At 38.3% G+C, this 17900-nt stretch overlaps 1 protein-coding gene and 1 long non-coding RNA gene across 2 annotated transcripts in view; one reads left to right on the forward strand and one right to left on the reverse strand.

The window, feature by feature from the left end:
* Positions 1-666: 666 nt before the first annotated feature.
* Positions 667-2686, reverse strand: LOC109204712 (uncharacterized). The gene is made up of 2 exons (XR_002064229.2): positions 2584-2686; positions 667-1643 (listed from the first exon to the last, which is right to left on the reverse strand). It is a non-coding gene; the product is annotated as an uncharacterized LOC109204712 (long non-coding RNA).
* A 6979-nt stretch (positions 2687-9665) lies between these two features.
* The window catches only part of cdhr1a (cadherin-related family member 1a), a 72586-nt gene continuing 64351 nt past the window's right edge, over positions 9666-17900 (forward strand). The window contains exon 1 of the mRNA XM_005456557.4: positions 9666-9858. The gene's annotated coding sequence lies outside the window, so the exon portion shown is untranslated. The remainder of the gene's footprint in view (positions 9859-17900) is intronic.

Consider the following 17900-nt stretch of genomic DNA (forward strand, 5'->3'; position numbering starts at 1 on the left):
GAACTAAGGAAAGTGGGTGTCATATAGAAGGAGGAGGTCAGGGTAGAGGAAGGGTTTACACTGAGATGACTATTCTTTTTATCTATTTTAAACTAAAATAGAAACATGCCTTTGTCTACTCATTCATTATTGTCACCATAATGACAAAATGCTTCTATTTTAACCCAAACCCATTCCTCACACCCAACCAAGTTTTGTCTTTTTAATTAATTTTTTTAACCTCGACCTAACCAAACAAAGTTTGCACATACCTGTGTTATAATTTTGTATAATTATAACAATTATAATGTTATATAAAAAAAAAATTGTACTTCTGTTGAACATCCACCTGGACATTTAAAGCAATGAACTTTCCTTAGCGTGTTATCATGATGAGAAATTAGATGAAATGTAATATATTACAATGGCAACCATGGTGAACACACAAATTATAGCAAACAATACAGATATATAGTATACCGACTTCTTAAAATAACTACAGTTACCCAGTTTTTGGATAAAAACTGAACTTCTCTGTTCTTCCTGATTGTTTGCCTCTGCCACTCTTTGCAAGACTCCTTCCAAAGTAAAGTACCATAACTGGAGGAGAAAATATGGCTACGTGAGCCACTTTCAGATCCATAGCTTGCCAAAGTTTTAGTCAGAGTTCATTGGTTTTGTCTGGAATGCAGCTTCCCCCTGTAAGCTGCTAAATGAAAAGCAACTTGTTTGCTATTTACTGTACACACAATCGACCAGAGAGACAATGCCATAATTGACCACCCACTTGACCTGGCTTCATAGATGTAGCAAATCAAGTGGGCCTATTTTTTGAGACTCATATGTAAGTGGTTTATAATTGTGGTTTTCTCACTAATAGGGCTGGGGATGCTTTTGGAGCAAAGACTTTGTTTATGCTAGTGCCTCATTGTGTGGTGCTCCTAATTGATTCGGAAGACCAGCACGTCAAAATAATTAATATGATTCATTGTCTCTGATAGCTTGTCTCCCATCAAGATGTTCTGAGAATTTAACTACATGTTTCAAATACTTCACAGCTGACATCATTGTTATCCCTCTGTTTTGTTTCTTTGTCATCTTTTGTTCATGTCAGGGATCTGATATTTTCTTTTCTCGGGGGCTTTAAATGTGGAGAAAAACCACATAGACGACTAACATGGTGAAAAAACACTGTCATTACCAACATCAATCATCTGTAATATTTTCAGACATATTGCTTTAATGTACCATTTTAAATGCAAAGTCTGAGGGGCATGCCGCTGCTGTCCTATCATGGTGTAGGTATATGTTTTTTAGCCAATGTAAAATGTGTATGAACAGAGAGAAGCACGGAAGAGAAAGGATGCATTGTCTGTCTTTTGCTGTCATTAGGCGGCGTCTGGAGGATGATGTGGAAGCAGCATGGGGTCTGGGGGAAGTATTTATGACCCCGCAGGAAACTCGTTGGACTGCGGTGATCGCGGAGAGATAATGGGAGGGAATGGGATGCAGCGAGGTGTTCTGAAGGCACCAACCAGACAAGAGAACAGCCAGGATAAATCAATGTTGGTCATTTTCTCTCCTCCGCCCCCTGGCTCAGTGCACCCACCCAGAGTCATTTACACAATTTATCATTAAGGTCCATCCAGGAATTTTTAATGAAACTGCAAAACAACAAGGAAAAAAAGGGGGGAAAAAAGCAAATTTTAAGTAAAATTGACTGAATCAAACTGTTTTTACTTGAACGGTTTGATGTAAAATGGCAGCATAATAAAGTATAATAATGTTAATTTGATTTAATTCTGACACAGCCGCATGAATGACTTTTCCAGTGACATTGGGAGGCATACAAACAAGACTTCACCTCATTAAACAGGAACAAACTGAGGGGAAATTGCACTTAGTTATGGAAATGGATTTTAAGCATGCAAAGCATTACTTGCATTGACTTTAAGCTGAAATATGAAAAACATCAGTGTTGATGCGAGCTTGGCTGTTATGCCAGCACCATTAAAGGGAGTCAGGATCAAGGTGCAATCTAACCTTTGATGATCAAAAGAGACAACTCATTACAGAAGTATATTGACCTTAAAGATGGCTTAATTTAATAAAGTACTACCTCCAAAGGTAGGAGTGCATTTATGGTTGCTCGAGTACAATGCACACACTGTCATACAAGCGCAGCTAAAACAGATAGATGAACTAGTGTAGTGAATTTAGAGAGGTGCTTTTTTATCAGTGGAGCTGAGATAGTTTGCCGTCTAAATACAGCCTAGAGAACATGAGTGTGGGCTATCAGAATAAAAAATAAATAAATGTGGCATACAGTACATTAACTTTATGGCCAAGTGACAACATTAAATGCTGATGTCTGCTGTACTGCTGAATTGTTTAAATTGGGTAAACAAACTGTAATGTACTACCAAAATACATATCAAACAATGGTATACAATTTAGGTTCTACAAATGGCTTAATGGGTGACTGTGTCAAATTATAAAGCAAAAAGAGCTAATTCTTTTTACACTGATAAGACCAGAAGATAGATCTCATTATTAAACTTAAGATAAATGTACTATGTAGCGTCACTGTGTTTGTTCTCTAACCTTGTGGCTCTTCTTTACTTCTGCTGTTGCCTAGTGGGAGGCAACCTGTCTCCAAACAATAGCAGTAAAACTCAGACTGAGTGCAATCACTCTCAGATTGCACAGACTGGCAAAGGTTTGCAAATAACTGCTGTCTTATTTATAAACACAGACAGCTTGCCAACACTTTGCAATCAATCTGAGTCAGTCTGGGCCAATGAGTGCAGCTCATCTGTGACACGTCTTTGTGAGAGGGGATACGACTTAACCAGTTGCCATCCTGCAGCCACTACGTGCTGCACGTTGTAGTTGTAGTTGAAGATAGCAAATGATTGTGGGTCTGGGCTGTTCTCCGTCTTTAAAGTGAATTTGATTTGTAATTTGACCATTCTGTGGTCTCCAACCATTGTTTTCCCAAGTGTGACCGCAGTACTAAAATCACAAAGTCAAACCATCACCAAAAGTCAGTGCAGAGTATTGATATCTGATTTCACTGCCTTCTTTTATGACTTTCCTTTATCTGATTTATATGCGTAGGCTTTGTAGAACAAGATAATTTGCATTCGCAAAGAACCAAAATTATTATTTTGATTTTATTTAGGTCAAAAATATTAGAGTGACAGTATACCTTTAAAATGCCTATTGCCATGAAGACAAGCTGTGTTTTTCTCTTTTTGTCCTTGAGCTTGCTTTTGTTTTCCAAGGTACTTAAAGGTGACATTGAACAGGACGGGTGTTTATCTGTTGTCTTCAAACTAATCTGTTTGCATTACCGCTTGTATTCCAATGGCCCCATTATGTATTAGAAAAGCAATTAGCAGTTCATTAAACTTCGAAGGTGTTAATACAAGTCATAAGACTAAGCCATCTGTTGGATTCTCTCCCAAGCCCGACTTTGATACCATCCACTAAACAACGTTTCAGACCAATTAAGGTTAGACTTGGTAATTTAAATTTGAAAACAGAACATCTTCTGCTGGTTGTCTAATAATAGGGATACATATGGTGTGGGTTTGGAGAGTGATAATGAGAGAAATAGCCTCCTTAATTTGTCTGATAAATATTAGGGATGGAGGCAGATTGAGGCCTCAGGACATAACATATGTCTGCCTTCAACCTCCATCCTATGTTTCAAGTAAGACAAGGAGGATAAAAGAGAGTAAATCAGTGCTATAGTATCCTCAATTTAATATGATATTTTAAAAAAAACAGACAATGCATGAACAATGAGGGATCCACCTACTCATTTGCTATTTGTTGACTAGATAAATGTTGCATTTTGTCTCATCTGTGAACACGACAAATGAACAGGGTGAACATGATTCAATTCATCACGTTTCTTGAGGATTTTGTGAGATTTGCTCTCATTAGCGGCTCATCTGTCAGGGAGACACTCTGATCCTGGGGAGGAAAAAAAACTGCCTCTCCTCACTTAATTGGAAGCCACACACACAGTGAAAGAGACACAGCAGCTATGTCAACCTTTTACATCCCAAATTTATCTTCCAAAATCAATCCGTCAACATCCTAATTGGCCCTCATTTTATGATTGCTGTGTTGGCTCACTCTCTGAGGATCTAAAACTAAATGGAGTCATAAGCTCAAAGATAAAATGTTGAAATATGCGATGCTTAGCCATCATCTGTTTATATAAATCTTAAACTGAAAGATCGGGCTTAGATGAGTGTGTCTGTTGATGTTCAAGGAAGAGGAGGAGGAGGAGGCAGCTTTAAAGCCCTTCAGAGTTTATCAAATGTTGCCGCTGAGCTTCTACATTACAGGAATTTTAAATTATTATTGCAATATTAGTTTCCTGGACAGTTTGTCAACTGCTGGAAATATGCCTCAAAGAAAGAATCTGTAACACATCAAATGACAGTAAAGCAGGTAGCGTTCAACATAGCCTGAACGAGTATTGACATATTATTCTTGGTGCTGGAAAAAGAATGAGTCTCATTAGTCTTCTGTGAGTCAGTAATGGCAGATCACCTTTTAGGGTCACGGGATTGACAGGCTGTGGTCTCCCTCTGTAGATATCTGAGAGCTTTTTATTGGCTTCCCCTCCTAACTCGCTCCCACTAATGCTGCCCGATGGCCTGGTTAACCTTGGTGATGGCTCGGAAGCTGGAAAGGTTTCACACAAAGTTCACTCAGTCATTAGTAAAGCAGAGGGGCTCAATTCTGCATGCTCTGAAGTTTATTGATATTTGAATCTGGATTAATGTGGAGCTAGAAAGTTTTTTGGAAGCCTGCAATTCTTTACTGTAGGATAAATTCATACTGTTTGTCTTGTGAGTGCAGGAAAGCCATTGAATCTGCTATTTTGTATAAAATACACTGCAGTGAGAAAAGTTTCTTTTTCCTACTTAATGAACAGGTGTCTACATAACACAGCCCACCCCACAGATGGCAGCATAATTAGCAGTCATTATGGTGGTCTTCAAGAAGGCTGGGATCTGTGCGGCCGCACAGAGCGCCTAACCTCTTCACCCCCTGACAGGGCCCACAGGAGGCCGCTGACACGTGTTCTTCTCCAAGTGAAGCCAAAGGTGGAGTTCCCTTTTTATGAGGTGTCATCCTGATGTGCTGGAAACTCGGAGACATGCGTTAAAGGATCAGAATGTCAAGGGCCTCTGTCTGGTCACGGCACCATAGGAACAATGAGCAGAAAAGTCCAGGGCCTTCAATAAAAGGCATTAGCGTTGTCTGGAAGGCTGCTTTATGGAGAGGTCTTCATTCTGAATGATTTAACGTTTACATGTGTATTGTCCTCTGGTTTGATGTTTTGGCATTAAGCAAATCAGAAATGCTTTTCTTTTTTTTAAAAAGTCCATTATTTTAATTCAGCTGCAGTGTGGCGGTGTATCCAAGCAGCAGACATATGCTTCTGCACCTCACACCGATCTGACCTTTAAAACAACACAGCCTTCTCCTGCCGTACTGAAGGTGGCTACAGATGTGGTTTGCGGGGTCATTCCCTGTTCATGTCACTGTTCATGCCCGACTACCCCTCTGTTGTTGGGCCACTAGTGGGGTTGAGCAGAGGCTGCTGTCATGAGGGTTTGGGGGGAGGCATGGTTGCCAATAGGCTTGTAATTTCCCCTCACTTAGAAATGAATTCCATCTAATCTCATTCCACCATGTCAAATAGTAGCGCGACATGCTGTTTTATACTGTAACATTTGGTTAAACTGAAGCAGCTGAGTGCTTCTCGCTTCAGCCCGACACCCTCTGGATATTAAAACTCTGTATAATATTTCACAGAGATCTGATGTGGCTTAAACACTGTATTTAGCGTGCCCCTGATAAATACCTCCAAATTTGCTGCCTTACATCTCATCTCTCCAATAAACTTGTCTGACTCTGCCTCGATTTACAGCTATCTCCAGACATTACGAATCAAGGATGAAGTTATAGAAGACATGACCTCTTGCTTTATTTATTTATTTATTTATTTTTGCTTTTTCCAAAGCAATCTTATTTTAATTAATAAAATTATTCATATTAGTAAATATGGCGGGAAAAACATCTTAGGAAAAAGAATATAAAAAATAACTATAAAGATATATTCAAGTCCACTAAATCTAGTCCTCTGCTAGTATTCTTCGAAAAGAATAGTAAACATTTACAGCATTTAGTGCAGATGCACATTTGCAAAAGCATAGGTGCATATATGTATGTACTTTATATCAGTCATCCCAATCATCAGTAAATTAAGATTCCAAAATAAGCTAAATATTATGTTTGCAGTTACTGCATTACTTTTTCCCTTACCTTGAAAAGAGGTCTATTTTTTTTCTTTTGAGCAAAATGAAGCCCTGCAGGGATTTAAGATTCTGAGGTTGTTTGCAGCAATAATTTATTCCTTTAAAGTCATAATCAGGCAGCATCAGAGGAATGTAAGAAGTTCAGCTCCATTGCTACCCTCCCATCAGTGAGTCATTATTACAATATTGCTGCTCTTAAGTAGCTCACTGACTGGCTGACCAGCTTTGAAATACACACTAAACCACTTGCAAGTCTGAACAAAATGGCCAGTCGGCTCATTGCTTTCAGGAATAAAATGAAGAAACTCACAACAAGGAGAACACTGACACCTGCTAACACAAAGTTGTTTGTAAGCTCAGACCCGAGGCATTTTGAAATAAACCCTTTAAAATGTGCTACTCTGTAAATTGCAGAACAGTAGAGCTTGTATTTTGTTTGGACAGTAGAGTGCAGGGTGGTATGCATATTCACATATTTGTATGTAGAAAGGGTTATTTAGTATTAGTCATCATAGTATTAACACATCAGCACAGTTCACATCTTGGGTGAAGATCCTAATTTTCTCCAAACAAAACTGTTGGGATAATATTGCTCAATTAAATTCAATTTGTGCACAATAAAGACTTCTTTAAGTTCGCATAATTGCTGCAGGATCTTATTTTGTAAATTTACACGCTTTTTTACCAACAGTAAAATTGTTAATAAACTGGAGCAGCATTTGTTGATATAATTCTTCTATTTACACAGCACAGATCACCAAAAGTAAAGGAAGCAACTAAAATGAATTCATTTGTCCTACGTTAAGCTTATTTCCACAAGATGAGGAAACGGAGTGGATTTTTCTTTTTCTTCCTTTTAATCTTTCGATAGGATTTAGGAACCATGTAAGTGAGGTTTCTCTTTGTTATTTATACCAGGGCCAGGGCCCCTAAGTTTATCCTGCCTCATATGGAGACAGCTTAAAGGAGGCGGTGAGCCCTGGGAACAATGGTTCTTAGTGGAAGCAAAATGACTCCTGTGTTTCATCTGTTGTTATGGTAAAAAGTGGTGGCTCTAAATGACCACTTCTATGCATATGTGGATTGGTGTTTGCCTTTGCTCTGGCAGGGAGCCAGTGGCTGATCCTTCTGTTCCCCATATGGCAGCATTGTGGTGAAAATGCTGGACAATCGCCCCCTTCCTGAGGGAAGCCTCTGGGTCTCGCTGCTGGAAAAGAAACTGTTGGTTTCACTTTCTATCAAAACCCCCATAGTGTTGAGACAGCCTGCAGGCATACACACACACACACACACACACACACACACACACACACATAATCATGCTCACAATCGCAAACAATCATTGGCAGATATGCATTCGTCATAAAGACCAATAATTTGCATTAAAAGAGAGAAAAGTTATGAAGGTGACAGAACAGTGCCGCGAAAGTGAGCGTTAAATGTTTTCACTCCATATTAAAAGAATTAAAAGAAATCAAATATACATACGAATATAGAACATAGAACATAGAAATCAAATCTATTTCTATTTGTAGTAATCCAATAAGGAGATATTCGAGCTTAATTCAATCAGTTCATAAGCTTACAAATTTGATCTGAGACTTTCCCTTCCTCTGATGAACATCTAAATAAACATCATTACACCACTTCTGTCTTCATGTAATAAATCACTTTGTTTCATTTGCTCCATAGTTGATTAAAAAGGGGAAAAAAAGAAAAAACAAAAGGGAAAAACAGAAACTGTAAAACTTACAAGTGAGTGAGGCCCCTGGTGGAAATACCCACAGGCTCTAATAGCTCACTTGACTAATTTGGAATGAATTTTAAAAAGTTCATTACTATATGTAAATGCATAGCCACGATGAAATCTGCCAGATCTGCAAATATGCTGATGATGCCGCGACAGACAATGTAGCCCGTGTTGTTTTCTTTTAATGAACAATGCTTTCCCTGCAGACGGATAATGTGATTACCCGTTGCTCCTCCTCGGCAGTTGGGTTGTCTCAGTTTGTTGAAGTTATTGTGTCCTCCCTGTCACTGCGCTCTGTTTGCATGGCTGTCACATCGGCCACCCTTAATGGAGAAATTAATTACCACTGGTGTCATCTCTCATGACACAGGAGTCAATTTGATCATGTTAACCAAATGAAAGGACCACTTGATAAACCCGTCCGTTGTAATCATGATTTGATGGAAAGGATTAAAATGCATTTAGGCTATTTAACAATATTCATTAGATACAACTGCCATTATGTGATGTGAACTATTAATTGATTAAAGAGGTCACATTCTCACTCTTTAACCTTGATAAAGGTGCAGGATTGAGACATCAGAATCAAAAAGAGATCAATTTGGAAGGTGTCAACATTGGAATACAACTTCAATTAAAACACTGAAAGTTTAGAAAATCTTTTAAAAGTTGTTGCTAAACTGATGCCTTATGGCAGATAAGATTTACTAAAAAACCCTACGTAGTTCAATTTTAAATTGAATTGCTTTAAAATGCTGCTTATATAAATACTGATGCAATTATAATGTAAATCTAGTAAGGATATAATATATAACAAAATATCAGCAATGGGAGAGATTTAAAAATGTAAGTTGTTGCTTTAAGTTTATTTTTCCTACAATAATTTTGTACTTTTACTTGAGTGGTTGTTTTAATGCAGGACTTTTACTTTGCTTTTGTTGTATTTTTACTTGAGTAAAGCATCTGAATACTTCTTTCCAGACTGTTTGCAGTCCTAATGTATCTTGTTAACCTACTTCTCACTTAAATGGGAATCCCCTGCCTGCTTCATGAAAACAGCCAGTACACACACACGGGAAAGGCACACACACACACATTAAACCTGTCAAAGGACTCCTTTGTTTATCATTCATTTCTTTTTCTGCCAAAGTTCACCTCTAAGCCTACGCTGGACTTCTCTGACTAGAGCCATCTGAATGTTGCTTTGTCGCTCCTCACAGGATCTTCATAGAACTCAGGCGAAGCTTAACTAATCACTCATAAATGTCGCTGAGCGGACGGCCGCTGCACACGGCAAAACAAATCACTCGCCAGGAACACGCTAATTGGCCTCAAGGTCAGAGGCGAGTTTAAAGAGAAAAACACATTACTGTTTCTGGAGAAAGAGATGTATCATTTTCCTTTCTTTATTCCAAACAACCCCAAATGCTAATGCAAACCAACTTGCAGTATGTGCACACTTCTAACCAACTCTCTCCACAGCCGTACAGCCGTGTGAATTGTTAAAGAGTAACAAAGCTGTTTTGTGCCCGGCAGATAAAAGACCTGTGTACCAGCGAGGTCGGCCACTCCATAAATATGTTGGCTCTTCTTATTACAAGCTGTGTCCATGACAAAGGACAAACAGCTGGGGAAAGAAATGCTACATGGCAGGAATGGACAAGGGCCATTTTCAGCCTGGCTGGTCAGACACCAACCCCTGAGCTGTCCCCGCAAAGGCTGTTTACTTGACCCACAGGAGAGAGAGAAAGAGAGAGAGAGCGAGAGAAAGTTGACACGGTAAGCCTTTAGCTCTCCTTCCTCCATCTCACATGCACAATCTCTCTGTCTTTCTCTGATGACAAAGATTAAGCCTTGGAACGATATTCCCAGTGCTGAAGACGGGTCATCAATTACCCTATGATACTCTTCATTACCTTCCACCTGTTTCATCCACCACATCCTCTCAATGATTCACCTGGCTATGCAATGTTAGCCACACCATGAAGAAATGTTTAAAACAACATGCAGCATCAGGGAATTACAATTTATATTAAAATAGTTTACACTGTGTTTGGGAATTTGGATCTGTAAAAGAGTTTAGAGTCTACACTGATACATATGTCGTACATGGCCTTTGAAATTAGGTAGGAATTTTTGAAACTTTACATGTAACTGAGTAGTTAAATAGATTAATACTTGGCCACCAGCTAGCATTTTTTTATTGTTAAAAATCATTTCTCCGGGGCTTTCTTTTGATAGGATGTGTCTAAGATCAGAATTGTCTTAAATCCTAAATAAGGCCTCAAAGCTCCATGGATGAACACATTAGTGACTTCCTTTTCATTAATAGTTATATGTTTTTATTTGTAATGTGATAGCAGTTAAGCAAAAATGATGAAGTGGCACAAATAAAAAAATGCGAGCATGTAGGAAACATTATTATTTTTGATGAACTGTTTTGATCTGTTTATGCTGCAAATCAAATCAGATTATTTATTTTCCCCGAGTGGTTTTTCATTTTACTGTGAGATTCTTGCTGTGATTTATTTATTTACTTGTTTGTCTTCTGAGTTAGAGTCTAATTTTAACGCGCACGTAAGTAATAGTTGAGGAACCCCTTTAATAAAAAGAAATTATTTCTGTAAGAAAACAAACTAATTGGGGGAGCGTGAGGTATGGATTCAGAAAATGTCAAATGCTAAGCAACTTGTACATAATGTAAGGCTTGAAAACAGAGAGATTGGTGAAACTAGTCAATAAATATACCTCGAAAAATCCGTGTTTAACCAGTTTATTAACACACTGCTTTTCATCTGCTATACTTTACTTGAGAAAATCCAAAGGATTAGCTAGAGCGAAGATTATTTATTGTCTCCTTGCTACAATTTTTTAAAACTTTCTCGTCATATTTATTTGTTGTGGTTTGCATAAATTGAACAACCAACAGATGAACTTACCATAAGCAGATTTTTGGTTTTAGCAGCTGTCAGAAAGTCAAGAAGAAATTCTGTTTTTTGGCATAAGGCATCCTGCACAAGGGAGGACCCCTGCTGGAGACTGCCAAATCTTCCCCTATTATATATTCATGTAAAGTATGATCTTCCTTATCTGCGCTGACCCTCTGTGCTTGCTCTGTCTCATTCTGGGTATGACAGCGGGGATTTGTTTATTCAGTTGATTTTGGCTGCAGTGTTTCTCATTTTGTTTCGGATGATGTTCATCAGTGCGGTGCTCCCTTGGGAACTGTGCTCCTGCTTCTCTCTCTCTGAGATAAATAATATTTAAAAAGAGTTTGAAACCCATACTTATAAATGCTAATTAGCTGTTCAGATACTGCTTTTAAATCACATGAAGTAGCACTCTCTCAGATACGCAAACGTCAGAATTACATATATGTCTCAATTTATGGTGTATATTTCAAATATTTCTCCTTTTTGTCAGCTGGCGGATTAATGGCAACCCAGCTTATATTATTTTCTAGTGATTTTTTATTGCATATGTCAGTTATTAAATAGCTTACATGAGCTAATGGCTGCTCATACTTTTTTTTAAATTTTTGCAGTCTCAATGCTATCTGTTATCTTCAAAGGCCGAATGCAAAATAAGGGGTATGGAGGACACTTAGTTCCTAAGGGAGGGGGATTTGTCAAGGAGTATTTAAAAAGCAATTCTTGTAATTTATTAGGTTATGTTTTTTTTGTAATTAAATACCACCTGAATAGTTGTGGCTCTGCAGCAAAATGAGTGCAATGCTGTTTGGACTAAGTGTCTCACAAAATGAGATATTAACTGAATTGAAAACCATCCCCTGTCGCATTTGATAATTTATTTGCATAATTAGGTCTTAATTTTAATTCACTATGCAAATATATGCCCCTTTTAAATTGCATTTAAATGTGAACTGGATCCACTGTCAGGCCTAATGTGAATGTATTTAATTTTATTATCTGGAAAGCATGAGAAATGGTTCAAGGCATAATAATGGAAAAAAGAAGACTACTGATGATTTACCAGTATTTGAAATGAAATAGAAAAATGTTTCAGAACATTTGAGTATTTTAATTGTTATGCCTCAGAAACAAATAATGTTTTCTCCTGCAATAATCTTGTTTTCACATGTCCCACAAGAAGTCTGTGTTTGAAACTGGAGAGAATTATACTGTATCTGTTTCTGTTTGGATGTCCTTTCCTTTCAAGGGAGTGTTATCTCTTGTTTCACGTTTTAAAAAGGAGTTGTGCTTAGGAAGCATGTATTGCCATCTATTATTCTGTGAATCAAATGAGGGCAGCAACAGGGCAGCTGAGAGAGAGTGAGCCTCCGGTTCAGTCCAATGGTGGCCTTTGTGGACTGAGGGAATACAAACTCTAAGACAGGACAAAGTCAGAGGAAATTGACCTGCTTGATCCTTTCCTTGAGAGGGAGGCGGCTCTCCTCCTTTCATCTTTTCCCAAGGGCCCAGATCTTTGTGCTACACTTAACAAACAAAATACTGTCTGGACCTAACTCTTGGTTGTGGATGTCTTTGGAGCTGGGAGATGCTGATACCCAGGGTGGCAGTGGGCTGGTAAGGAGGAGGAGGGGGTAACTTGAGACAGACAGGCCTCTGGGGTAGGGAAGTAGCCAAAAGGGACAAATTAGCTTTAGACAATAGGGGACCTTTTCCATCACAGGATAATCAAACGTTTCTTCATCAAAGCTGAGACAATTTGCAAGCTGCTCATTTTGTAATTCTATCATGTTTGCCCCTGAGATATTCTTTCTGTATTTTGTCTACCCCCACCACTTAAACCCCATTTTTCAATTCATCACCATTAATTCAGATTCTGTTTGATTACACTGTTGGGCTTGTTAATTATACAGAGTTAACAGTGGTCTAATTGAGCTCAGAGGAAACAGAGGGTCTATTGGAGTGGCAACATATATGCGCCCTCTTAGCATACTGCAAAAAAGACCTTTGTTAGAACAGCTCCTCAGCCCATACTTGTGATGTTGTGTTTTCCTGTTGTTACAGGGCATGCTCAGAAGGTAAATGGTCAATGGTAATGGGCCACTGAAGATAAGTCAGATTCAAGTAAGTTACAGTAGATTGAATAAACACTGTGAGTTAATTTATCACATATCATTAGAAAAAAAAGAGAAATACACCAAAGTTATAAAACAGAAACCTACTTTTTCTTTAGTATGTGTGCATCTGTGCTGTGTAGTACATGCCCGAACGGGGGTGATGCATAATGTGCGTGCCTCTGAATGTGCATATGGGTAAAAGACAATGTGTGACGGGTCTTTTTCCTTGGCCACTGAGCTGTGGACCACAGGGTTTGTTGTGTGCCTTGAATCACACGAAGGAAGCTGAATGATGTTGCCCCAGCTCTCTGAAGGAAGGCCATGCTTGGCTGGCTCCAGAACAGCCTTAACAGGATATCACAGAAGAAATTGTGGCTTTTGTCCAGCTCTCCTTTAAAAAAGGCTGTGTCAAAGGGACTTGGGAGGGTGTTTCTTTTTCAGCAGATGCTAGAACAGTGTGTAGTGGTTCTCTGGAAGCCCATATCTACAATGGCGCCTATCTAACCCTGTGACATCATCAAAGAGCGTGCTGCGTGGGGCTGCCGGGCTGCAGTGTAGGATTCATGCATTACAACAGCAGCAACATGTCTCTTAAGGCACCAGTGAACAAAGTTGAGCCCCAGTGCTTTTAGCCCCACTGGAGGCTTTTCTTACATAGTCCTACAACAAGGTAACACAGAGTTCGGATTATGACTCAGACTCTAAAACAGCTGCTTTTTATGTGCGGCTGCGGAAAATTATTATTTTGCATAATCACCCCCCACAATATTTATCCAATCACCATATACAGCAAAACCCAACATGGTTTTATGTGCCTGCGTGTACAGTAAAGTACAGTGTGCTAACAATATACATGCATTTACATGGGGAGCATTGCAGTTTCAGACAGAGTGTTTGTCAGGGAATAGCCATGCTGTGAGCAGCCCATCCCTATGAAAGCCTTAGCCTCGGGGCTATAGACAGACCCCTGGGACCAGCCGGCACTCAAGGGTCTATTTGTTCAACAGAATATGTTATTCTATCACAGCAAGCCTGTCACAGCAGCAATCATTCAAATACCCATTCATTTCTGGAATTCCAAATCCTCAGGCTTCTAAAGGCCATCAAGGCGCTATTTATTTGTTTAGTTTCTGTGCAGCCTTGTGTTTTTGATTCTTAGACACGAAGGGCAATATCAGAAGTTCACACCTTAAGTAAGTTTTTAAGGGTTTAAATGCAATTTCTTTTCAGAAAACGATATTAGTTAGGATTAAAATTACTATTTTTGCTTGCAAAAAACCCAGACTAGCAGCCTGGCGGACCTACTGTTAGGTGCTGCCGTCACTTCAAAATTGCCCGCATCCCTGTCCTTGAATGTTTCTCTAATTGAAAGTGATATCTTGGTGCGAATTGTTGGTCACAGCTTTTGAAGGGTGCTGGTACAATAGACCTGTCAGGGTTGATAGATCTCCAACACAGCTGGGACATAGATCCCCACACCGAAACCAATAAGAGCAGCACCGGTATGTAAAAACACCAGCTTGGAGCTGTCCGTCTGCAACTCACAGTGTTATATACACACATGTGTGTCTAATCTGTGACATACACACACACAGAGGCCGGATCAATAGCATATTTTTGTGAGGGAGGGCAGGGTGTGCTGTAATTCATAACGAGGATTAGAGTGAATGACAATGGATAGAAGTGAAGGAGGCTGAGAGGATAGTTTCTGATAATCAGTATTTTGTGTTGGACCCCTGGAATTATTTTTTCTGTTTGAGTATAATCAATGAAACAGCCCATTTTAGCTCGGCCGGTTGATGATATCCAGTCATTACAGATTAGCCCCAGTGAGTAATGGGAGTCCCACAGAGCAATATAATGCAATTCAATAACTGCACTTGTGGGAGGGGGTGTGGTTGGTACTGCAGTGATGATGTTTTTGGTCCGGGGAAAACATGTTAACCTGGACAGAATTCAAAGAAAGATGACAAAAGCTTAATTTTATAGGGTGTTTTCATCCATGGTTATCTGTAAAATCCCAAATAGAAATGAATATATAAAGATGTTTATATCTATTCTATAACTTCATTTAAAAATCCCATCACCTGCTGCTTATTTTTCTGTTGTACTACTTGAAAAACAAAACAAGGCACCCCTCTGATGCCAATTAATTAGGAGGATATGAATATTTCAGTGCTCTATGATACACTGGTGGCTGCACCGAGATAGAATTCACAACAGCTCCTAATGGAATATTAATAATGTGGTGACGTTATGCTCTTCTTTTTCTCAGCTTTCAGTGAAGGTGCGTGAGTGGAAAGGGTTCATACACTGGTCACTCCTTAGTAGAGACTCATCAGCCAAATACAGAAAAAGACTTCAAGTGCAGAAAAAGTTAAAACAGTTAAAACCACTGAACATTTTCTGCATGAGCAGGAATAATGTTTAAACAAATAAAAGAAGCTTTTATTTTTAAGCAAATTTGGCAGCAGTATAGTTGACTTTAGTAAGTTGATAAGTCAGTGTCATAAACTGTGTATAAAAGATGGATGTAGCCACTATACTGTAACTTTTGTTTTTCTTCTGAGCCACATATGACCACATTTGGACTCCAAATTTATCAGCTAGCAGTAGATATTTATGCATCATTCGCCATTTTCTTTACTTTTCGATGTTCATTGTAAATTGCAATCTATCCCAATACAAGACCATGGTGGATCATTAATAACAATGGCAACTTGTACAGGGTGATATGCTCCATCATTCCTGCAACATTTAAAAAGAAGAGAATACATGGATGGATGTATATACTAGCACATGCCCATGCTACATTACTGTTTGGTCATTTAGTCTGTTGTTGGGTGGTTGCTAGGAAACATGATGGCTTTGTAATATGCAAAACTGAACTTTTTGGGATATAAATGTGATTTTTGTGAAATGAAAATGACGCAATGATTTTATAAAGTATTATAGGCACATAAATACTGTAAATGCCTCATTTTAGCCAGTTGATACCAGAACCTGATGACAGCATAAGATCTGATTTAGATAACCTTTAAATTGTAACGCATCACTTTGAAGCTTGCTGTACTAATTTTGGTTGCTCACCTCTTCATGCAGGAGGCAAACAAACAGACAGAGGATTGTGTATTATAGAATAGCTATTACTATTATTACAAATAATAAATATAGAACTATATTTAACTGAATGCTTTGAATGTTCTGTCATGTTGATGATGATCCTTTTTTAGTTATTTAATTACTCTCTCTTTTGAATCTTTTCTCTTTTTGCCATGTGTTGTATCATGCGATTCTACAGGGAACAGTTTACATAGCTGGCTGCTAGGACATTTCTTAAGTTTTTAAGATGCAATCAGTTTGGATAATCACTAGTTTAAAACAAGCTCATGGGTGCTCATAATTTATAAAAGATGGCCGCTTTTCCCTGAGCCTGGTTCTGCTGGAAGTTTTTTCCTGTTAAAAGGTAGTTTTTCCTTCCCACTATCACCAAAGCTCTTGATCATGGGTTTTCTCTGTTTTTTATTGATTATTGTATTTACATTACCTTACAATATAAAGCGCCTTGAGGCAACTGCCGTAAATAAAATTGAATTGAACTCAATTTAATTTAATACCAATGCTACAGAAGTGTACAAAAATTACTGAGATGAATCCCATAGTACTTTAAGTATCATTAAGTAAAAACTACTTTAGCAATATTTTCATCTGTAGTCATCTCAGATACCTTTTATGTAGTTCAACTTCATTTTCTTAATACTGACTAAGATTCGCATGAAGGTGTTCACAGATACCACAGGGGAAATTTTTGGGACACAAAAATCGTTTCTGTGCCAACAAAACATTTCAAAGCTGTTGTTTTACATTTATTCATTTAATTATTCCTCACTTTCTTGCCAAACCCCTAATTATTTTCACATTAACACCTGCTGCATTGCCCATGTGTGTATGCTCTATCTCTTTAATCTTCATCATTAGGTGGGTTAGCTTTGGCTATGCACTGATATTTAATAAGCTAGAAAGTCAGATACATATACTTTATGCTGGAAACTGCTCTGCAAAGGATAAACTTGTACTTATGATATGAAAGAGATGCAGATTATATTTCCCTTACTCCTCTCTGGCAAAGAAGACACTGCCAGAGCTTGTGTTATTCATGGACAGACTCATTTCCTGCAGCAGCAGCAGCACGGTTCAATAGTAAAGCTGTAAAACAGTTTCAGCTAGCCATAAACACATTTGATGAAAACAAATTAGGAGCGAGAAATATAACTGACGGAAAACATAACAGCCGGCAATGGAATCACATTAGAGGGGACTCTAGATGCCGCTGCAAATAAATGTACATTTAATAAATGGATAAATACAACACATAAAGCCCTATGTTGCCAAAACTCATTCATCATTTAAATATCTCCTTCTTTTTCCATTAAATCCTATATTAAAACACCTTGCAAATAAATGTGAGGCTTTAACAACTTGACATTTCACCAGTAAAGTAACCTGTTGACACTCAGGTCCTGAAATATCGCTTGAGGAGAATTTAACGCCTTTCAGATGAAATCACTAATGGCAATAATCTTTTGACAACATGAGATGAAAGTCTCACTGATTTGTTGCTGTGACGCAGTACTATTCTTGTTAATGAATTTTTAATATCCTTAATGACAGGAGAGGAACGATGTAATTAAAAGAGCAAGTTAGGAAAAACGCTGACTCCAACTCTGTATGGGGACCATTTTAATGTTAGTTTAATTGGAACTAACACATTATC

The sequence above is a fragment of the Oreochromis niloticus genome, linkage group LG13 (genome assembly GCF_001858045.2).
Source record: "Oreochromis niloticus isolate F11D_XX linkage group LG13, O_niloticus_UMD_NMBU, whole genome shotgun sequence".
In the NCBI taxonomy this organism is placed as follows: Eukaryota; Metazoa; Chordata; class Actinopteri; order Cichliformes; family Cichlidae; genus Oreochromis; species Oreochromis niloticus.